The 8,339-nt window shown below is 38.8% G+C and overlaps 1 long non-coding RNA gene across 1 annotated transcript; it reads left to right on the forward strand.

The window, feature by feature from the left end:
• Window positions 1–5,056: 5,056 nt before the first annotated feature.
• On the forward strand, window positions 5,057–6,034 carry LOC139027024 (uncharacterized). Its single transcript, XR_011479054.1, has 2 exons — window positions 5,057–5,159; window positions 5,999–6,034. It is a non-coding gene; the product is annotated as an uncharacterized lncRNA (long non-coding RNA).
• Window positions 6,035–8,339: the final 2,305 nt, after the last annotated feature.

The raw sequence follows: 8,339 nt of genomic DNA on the forward strand, positions 1-8,339 counted from the left end.
GCAAGTACATTAGAGGGTCTAGTTTGAGAAACAGACCCTCACAAGTCCTCAACTGCAGCTTCATTAAATAGTACCCGCAAACACCAGTCTCAACGTACAGTGAAGAGGCGACTCCGGGATGCGGCCTTCTAGCAGAGTTCTCTGTCCAGTGATAATAGCCCAGTCTCGGGAGCTAAGCGAGGTCGGGCCTGGTTAGTACTTGGATGGTTCGCTGCCTGGGAATACCAGGTGCAGTAAGTTTTTTTGTCCAGCAGAGGTGTACTCTTGTACTATTTAATCAGGGAGCAACCGTCTTTGTATTACAGTTCTTCAATTCTTACAAGCATTTTTTGAACTTTCAAACAGAGTCCACCAGACACACAACTTTTGCAAAACAGTAAATGCTTTTTGAGAAATGTAGTTGTCTTTTTAAAACATAAAAACATAAAAAAAATATATTATACCGTCAAAAATGCAATACATTAATCAAAAGAGAATGACTGCCTGCAAAAAGCTGGAAGAACAACTATCAAAATGTGCAGAATTATGGCAATTACTCTCCTTTTATGCATATTTCACCAAACAATTTCATGCTTGCTAAATAACTACTGGAGGGATGTGAGAGTGCGCCTTGAGCTTTGTGCGTTGTGCCCGGCCCGCCCGACATGGTCAAGAGACGCAGAGAGGCCTGCAGCGCACTCTGATGTGAAGAACAGCCTTACAATATGTTGGCGATTGTAGTACAATAGAAAAATATAGCATGGTATTTTTCGTGGAATGGTAGTGACCAAAAAAACATAGTGTTTTATTGTACTAGAGGCCTAGGAACATAGAGAAACTGCAGATGTGTCATAATAGTCTGGAAGTAAAGCTGCACTGGGAGACAATTGAAATGGAATACATAGATACATGCAGCAGGGTGAAACAATACAGTAAAACATTATTTAATGTATTGTTGGAAGGGTGTGTCACCATTAATGTAATACATTAAATATATACATCAGATGGTATTGGGGAGCTATTTCATAGGGTTTTCACGGGTACATTATTTACCCATTTCAATCTTATACCAACCAACCCTATGGTTGGTGTGACTGTTATGGTCAGAGCAGACCATCTGATATGCCCTTAAATATTGTAATATGCAACCTGGAATTAAAATGGAAGAGGACCAGTGCTTCTACAGTGAAACACATCTCACATCTGTGGCTGTTTGAGAGAATGTTGTTAGACCACATTGTATCATTGTTTCCTCTTCTGAGTGCACTGGTGGGGAACAACATAATTTCAATTCACAGAGACAATGAGTCTTTCAAGTTTTCACTATACCTGTTTGAATTATCTGTATTGTGATGATGGGGGAAATTGAATTGACAATATACAACGGGGATTGTAACTAGGTTTGCCTCCAGTCAATTTGTTGCTGGGCTTGTAGCTAGTCTGCGGCCAGAACATAATTAGCCTATTAACAAATAACGATAGCTGCCCAATTCATAGTCCTACACAGTGTAGGCTCACTACACATTTAACACGTGGTTAGTGGGCTAATCAAGACTATAACATAATAATGTTGATCTGATTACAGTGGTAAAATCACCAATATCTGTATTAATAGGCCTACCTGATCTGTTAAAATATATTAATTGTATTTCTCTTCATTTCAAACCAGTGTGTCTTGTTTGCAGTGTGTCAGTTCCATCTGAGATGTCATTATGAATCTAAGCATGGTACGTTTCAGAAGTAGATGTTCCACCCCAGACATGAAGCTGAAGTCTGATGCAGAAAGGAAGGTGGGCCTAAGTAGTGAAACACCCTATGTGCTTTACAGTGGGATTTTTGCATGTACATTTTTTATTATTATTTTAACCTTTATTTAACTAGAAGGTTCTCATCGACTTCCACAAATCCACAAGGAGTCAGTAGAAACCATATTTGTTTAGCAAGTCAGTCATATCAGCAGTAAATTAGCAAGAATTAACTGTTTCGCTGCCTCACTAGACTCCGGTGTGATAGCCGAGGCAGCGTGGGTAGGATTCACTCCATGGTGCTGAAAGAAAGCTCAAGCTTTATGCTGGATTAACAAAAACTTTTTAACAAATGGTTTAATTGAGCTGTTTCTGCCACAATATGGACTTGGTCTTTTACCAAATAGGCCTATATTCTGTATACCACCCCTACCATTTCACAACACAACTGATTGGCTCAAACACATTTAAGCAAAGAAATCCACAAATTCACACACGTTAATTGAAATGCAACAGGTGACTACCTCATGAAGCTGGTTGAGAGAATGCCAGAGTGTGCAAAGCTTGCATCAAGAACAAGAGTGGGCTACTTTGAATAATCTCAAATATAAAATATATTTTGATTTGTTTAACACTTTTTTTGGTTACTACATTATTCCGTATGTGCTATTTCCTGGTTTTGATGTCTTCACTATTATTCTACATGTAGAAATAGTAAAAAGAAAGAAAACCTGAATGAGTAGGTGTGTCCATACTGTTGGCTGGTAGTGTATGTATTCATATCAGTAAGCTGTGCAATACAAAAGGGGAAAATAACTATTCTAAAAGTGGGTAAGAGTTGAAAGCTAAAAAGGGGCGTGTCATCCTCCCACTCACTATCACAAGGGTTAGTAACTACACAGACTCATTTCATATCATCCTCCCATCACTATCACAAGGGTTAGTAACTACACAGACTGATTTCATATCATCCTCCACTCACTATCAGTTAGAAACTACAGACTCATTTCATATAACTTAAAAACCAAAATAAATGTGTTTTATTAGGTACCAAGGTCCAGAGACAATATTTCCCATTCAATTCAAGAATTACCCACTATCTATCTATTGGATAATGGAACCAGAGAGGAAGCTTGTGTTACCTTTCTCTACACCACTACAGTATTAATTTCAACAGACCTTTTCCATGGCCCTTTGTTAGAGTTCAATATATACCCAAGACTATATTGAGGGTCAGGATGTTATAGTGCCCAGTTGATTATGTAAATAGTATTGTAGAACTCTGGTATTGATGGCCCATTTCAGGGTGAGTTATTGATATGAATGTTTAGAGTGAAAGCTGTGAACTCTCCTGTGATGGCCCACATCTACCACAACCTTTCCTATTGTGTTAGTCAGCACCACAGCATTTTATGAAGCCATTGTTCAAAATGTGTTCATACACACAGTAACAATGAGAGGGGATGTGGCCTGCACAGGGGAGGACCAGGAGGTTGATCTCAGACTTCTATTTAGAACTGGGATTCTATCCAGAGTTGACAGATTAACAGTGAGAACAAACCCAGCCTGCCTCTCTCCTTCCATACTCCAAACCTACAGTCACTGTCATGGGTTTCCGAGCTATGTGCTTGTATTTTAAACAGACAGCTCGGTACATTCAGCTTGTCAARAGCTCTTAAAAAAACAATTAATGATGAAGTCAATCTCTCTTCCACTTTGAGCCATGAGAGATTGACATGCATGTCATTAATGTTAGCTCTCCGTGTACTTTTAAGGGCCAGCCGTGCTGCCCTGTTCTGAGCCAACTGCAATTTTCCCAAGTCCCTCTTTGTGTCACACTACTGAACAGTAGTCTAGGTGTGATAAAACTTGGGACCTGCCTTGTTGATAGTGTTGTTAAGAAGGCAGAGCAGCGCTTTATTATGGACAGACTTCTCCCCATCTTAGCTACTGTTGTATCAATATGTTTTGACCATCACAGTTTACAACCCAGGGTTACTCCAAGCAGTTTAGTCACCTCAACTTGCTCAATTTCCACATTATTCATATCGAGACATAGTTGAGCCACATACGTTTTTCCAGCAGCAGACTATYATCGATAATGTCAAAAGCTGCACTGAAGTCTAACAAGACAGCCCCCACAATKATTTTATCATAAATTTCTCTCAGCCAATCATCAGTKATTTGTGTAAGTGTTGAGTGTCGAGTGTACTTCTCAAACATAATTRTTTCCAGAAGTTTGTTGACAGGCTGATTGGTCAGCTATTTGAGCCAATAAAGGGGGCTTTACTATTCTTTGGTAGCAGAATGACTTTAGCTTCCCTCCAGGCACACACTTTCTAGTAGGCTTAAATTGAAGATGTGGCAATAACATCTGCTATTATCCTCAGTAATTTTCCATCTACATTTTTTTAAACCTTTATTTGATGAGGGAAGTCAGTTAAGAACAAATTCTTATTTACAATCACAGCCTATTGGGGTCATTGTAGGTTAACTGCCCTGTTCAGAACAACAGATTTTTTACCTTGTCAGCTCAGGGATTTGATCCAGCAACCTTCCAGTTACTGTCCCAAAGCTCTAACCACTAGGCTACCTGCTGCCCCTAGATTGTCAGACCCCGGGGCTTCTCATTGTTGAAAGACAACAATCATTTTTTCCATCTCTACGGAATTCAAAAGTACATTTCTTGTCTTTCATAATTTGGTCAGATATACTTGGATGTGTAGTGTCAGCGTTTGTTGCTGGCATGTCATCCCTAAGTTTGTTTATCTTGGCAATATCAGTGGGTTTTGTGATAAATGAGCCATCTGATTCAATGTATGAAGGAGCCGAGTTGGCTTTTTTTTCTCAGAATTTTGTTTAATGTGCTCCAAAGCTTTTTACTATCATTCTTTATATAATTTCTCGTTGTTTCATAGTATAGTTTATTTTTATTTAGTTTAGTCACATGATTTCTTAATTTGCAGTACATTTGCCAATCAGTTGGGCTGCCAGACTTATTTGCCATACCTTTTGCCTCATCCCTCTCAACCCATACAATTTTTCAATTCCTCATCAATCCAAGGAGATTTAACAGCTTTTACAGTCATTTCCTTAATAGGTGCGTGCTTATTAGTAACTGGAATAATCAATTTCATAAATGTGTCAAGTCCAGTGTCTGGTTGCTCCACAGACCAGAAAACATTCTAGAAATAMCATTACACAATCAACATCTTGATCAACTCTATGCAAAGGAGATGTGTCCTGCAGGAGGCTAGGACCCCCTTCTCATGTAATGKGGTAGGGCCTTCCCAAGGATCCCGGAATGCACGGACGGTGTTAGTGGAAGAACAGGAAGTTCCGAGCAGGCGCCCACCATTTTTCAGTATAAAGAAAGCGCCAGAACGGTGCGGTCTAGAAGATAACATTCGTGTCTGTTTCTATTTATTACTACAGGTATGTAATAGCAGGTTTAAACTTTCTAAAGAATATATTTACTTGAGATTTCTGAATTCGTTTGGCAAGTTATTTATTTTTGTGTAAAATTCACGATCTGGTAAAATGGCGGCACAACTCGGTCTGCGTCAACGGACTTTTTTTTATTTTTTTTATTGCAACAATAATAACAATATTACACATCAATACAGGGACATTCCTGTGAATACAATGAAAAAAAGTCCAGGCAGTGAGAGTGCAGCAGAGAGAGACTATTTCACGGTTGCACTACTGTTTTGAAGCTGAATGTAATGATTATCAATTTTCTACATGTGTASTAATATTCAGACACATTCAGTTGTTTCTATCTTTATCTATAAATGTTACTATGGTGTGAACAGACATACTATTGGTTTTGATTGAAATAATACAGTGAAGACGAGGTTATTAAGGAAAATAGTYCATAGTACTGCCTAAAACAAACCGCAACCTTGTACTAAATGGTTTTTGAGTCATTTATGCGAATTCAGGAAATCTACTATAGATTAAGTGCATTTAAATTGTGTAGCCTGATTTAAAGTGTATACTTTGTCTAATGTGAATTAATTAATGTTTTGTCAKTGTTTAGCTACCAGATCTATTGAAATGAGATCAGTGCTTGACTTCAACAGGAGCTCACCAGAGCTGAGTACCGGCACCTCAAATGTCTACTGTTTGAGCTCATGTTCCTCTTATAGAAAATTAGCTCAACAGTATTGTGGCGCTCCTGCACCTAAATATAAACAATATTTTTAGAGAATAAATAAAGTGCCTGAACTGTCAAGACTAACTTTTGTGTCCGTTTCTCAATGTTACTACAGACCGACTCAGATTAAGTCTGAGGCCGGTAACATCAACAGTGAGGACAAACCCAGCCTGCCTCTCTCCTTCCACGCTGAGTCCAAACCTACAGTCACTGGGTCCTGATTGTGACAGTGGAGCCCAGTTTACTCTGCAGGATCCAGAGATGGCATCAGTGAAGCTGGAAGACTGCAGTCAAACACTGGAGCTGAATGTCAACATTAAAGATGAAGAGAGAGGAGACGATTGGGACATCTGTTTCTCTGGTAAGAGCAGGTTGTATCTAACTAAGTTTGTTGTTCGTTCCAACTTCCCACTGTGCATGAAAAGTTGCTGTATAACTGTTTCATGATGAACTGTTAAAATTAAGCTGTAGATGTTATTTCATGCTACTGACACTTGCATGGTTTGACACCAATATTGCCAGCATTTGTTTTATTCACTGGCTATCTGGAGTGATCACTAAATAATTGAAGTAGTGTTTTAAATGAGCCGTGGAGTTACTAACCCTTGTGATAGTGAGTGGAGGATGACACTCCCCATCTTACCCACTTTAGAAATAGATTTATTCCCCTTTTGTATTGCAGCAGCCTTGTTTTATGAATATATACAGTGCATTCGGAAAGTATTCAGACCCCTTGGCTTTTTCCACATTTTGTTACGTTATAGCCTTATTCTAAAATGGATTAAATAAGATAAAAAATTATCATCGATGTTCTTCACAAAGGAAACAGGTTTTTTAGAAATGTTTGTACATGTAAAATACCTTATTTACATAAGTATTCAGACCCTTTGCTATGAGACTCGACATTGAGCTCAGGTGCATCCTGTTTCCATTGATCATCCTTGAGATGTTTCTACAACTTGATTGAGAGTCCACCTGTGGTAAATTACATTTATTGGACATGATTTAGAAAGGTACACACCTGTCTATATAAGGTCCCACATTTGACAGCGCATGTCAGAGTAAAAACCAAGCCATGAGGTCGAAGGAATTGTCCGTAGAGCTCCAAGAAAGGATTATGTCGAGGCACAGATCTGGGGAAGGGTACCAAAACATGTCCAAATAAAAAGTGTAATATGCAGTCGCAGATAAAGCACATACCTCTAAGAAAAAGAGCCAATAAAAATAGATGATTTACAGTTCCAATGCCTCTACAATATCACTGGTTTGCAAAAACTCACAAAACAGATCCCAAATATTATGAAACTCTGGGGCTTTCTTTTTCACTATATAAGTACAATTTTCAAGAGCCAGACTTGACGTGAATTATTTTAACCAATGACCAAGTGAGGGGGAACTGACATACTTCCAGTGGAGAGCAATTGAACGTCTAGCTTGTAATAGACTGAGGTCAACCATTTTCTTTTCTCTCCTATGTAAAGAGATATTCTCTGGGTAAAGATTTAGGAGGCATAGTTTAGGGATTAGTGGTATTGGGGTAGAGGTCATCTCAGAGATATAGCGCAGTACTGAGCTCCAAAACGTTTGTATCTCAGCACATTCCTCCAGGCAATGATACAAGGTGCCTAAATGTGTGTTACATTTAACACACAGGTCTGGGGTATTGGGGTCAAATTTGTGTGGCTTAACAAGGGTGATACATGTTCTCATTATCCAATTGTATTGCAACAATCTCAGGTGGGTGTTTATTGTCTGTATCTAAGCTCTAGACTAGAGGATATCATACACTGTACATATCCAGAAGTGGACCAGCAGTTTGTCCTTAAATATCTTCTAAATATCTATTGGGATCCCATATGGACCTGCCTCTTTACCTCCCTTCGTATTGAAAATAGCATCAGATATTTCAGCACCATCCAATTTAGTGTCTTCTGAAATAGAGGGAACATCAAGAACTGATTAGTTCTGAGGAGATTCAGAGTTGTAAAATGTATAATTTGCCCCATAATATTTGCTTTGAAAGCCTCCCATCTGGTACTCGCTGTCGTTTGGTCAGTGTTAAGTGTAAAATAAACATCTATATACACTCCAACGTAATGTAAGAAGTCTGGGTCCTGTAACCATCTGGGACGCAAACACCATCTAGAGGATCCTTTTACTAGTTTTGTATCCCTATAGAATAATGACACCGGGGAACAGTCACTCAGAACAATACTGTCACATCCACTTCCTGCTACATTGTGAAGCAATGAGCAAGAAACTAAAAAGTAGTCTATAGGAGAATATGATTTAAATGTTGACGAGTAACATGAATACTCCCTTTTACTTGGGTTCTGAGTCCTCCAAGGTTCACATAGATTTAAGTCCTTAATGAAATGCTGTAATTTCTTTCTACTCTGCGAGTGGGAAGTGTCTAACCAGAGGAGCGATCTAGAGGAGGATCAAGAGTGTAATTA

This window comes from Salvelinus sp. IW2-2015, unplaced genomic scaffold, assembly GCF_002910315.2.
Source record: "Salvelinus sp. IW2-2015 unplaced genomic scaffold, ASM291031v2 Un_scaffold6869, whole genome shotgun sequence".
Taxonomy (NCBI): domain Eukaryota; kingdom Metazoa; phylum Chordata; class Actinopteri; order Salmoniformes; family Salmonidae; genus Salvelinus; species Salvelinus sp. IW2-2015.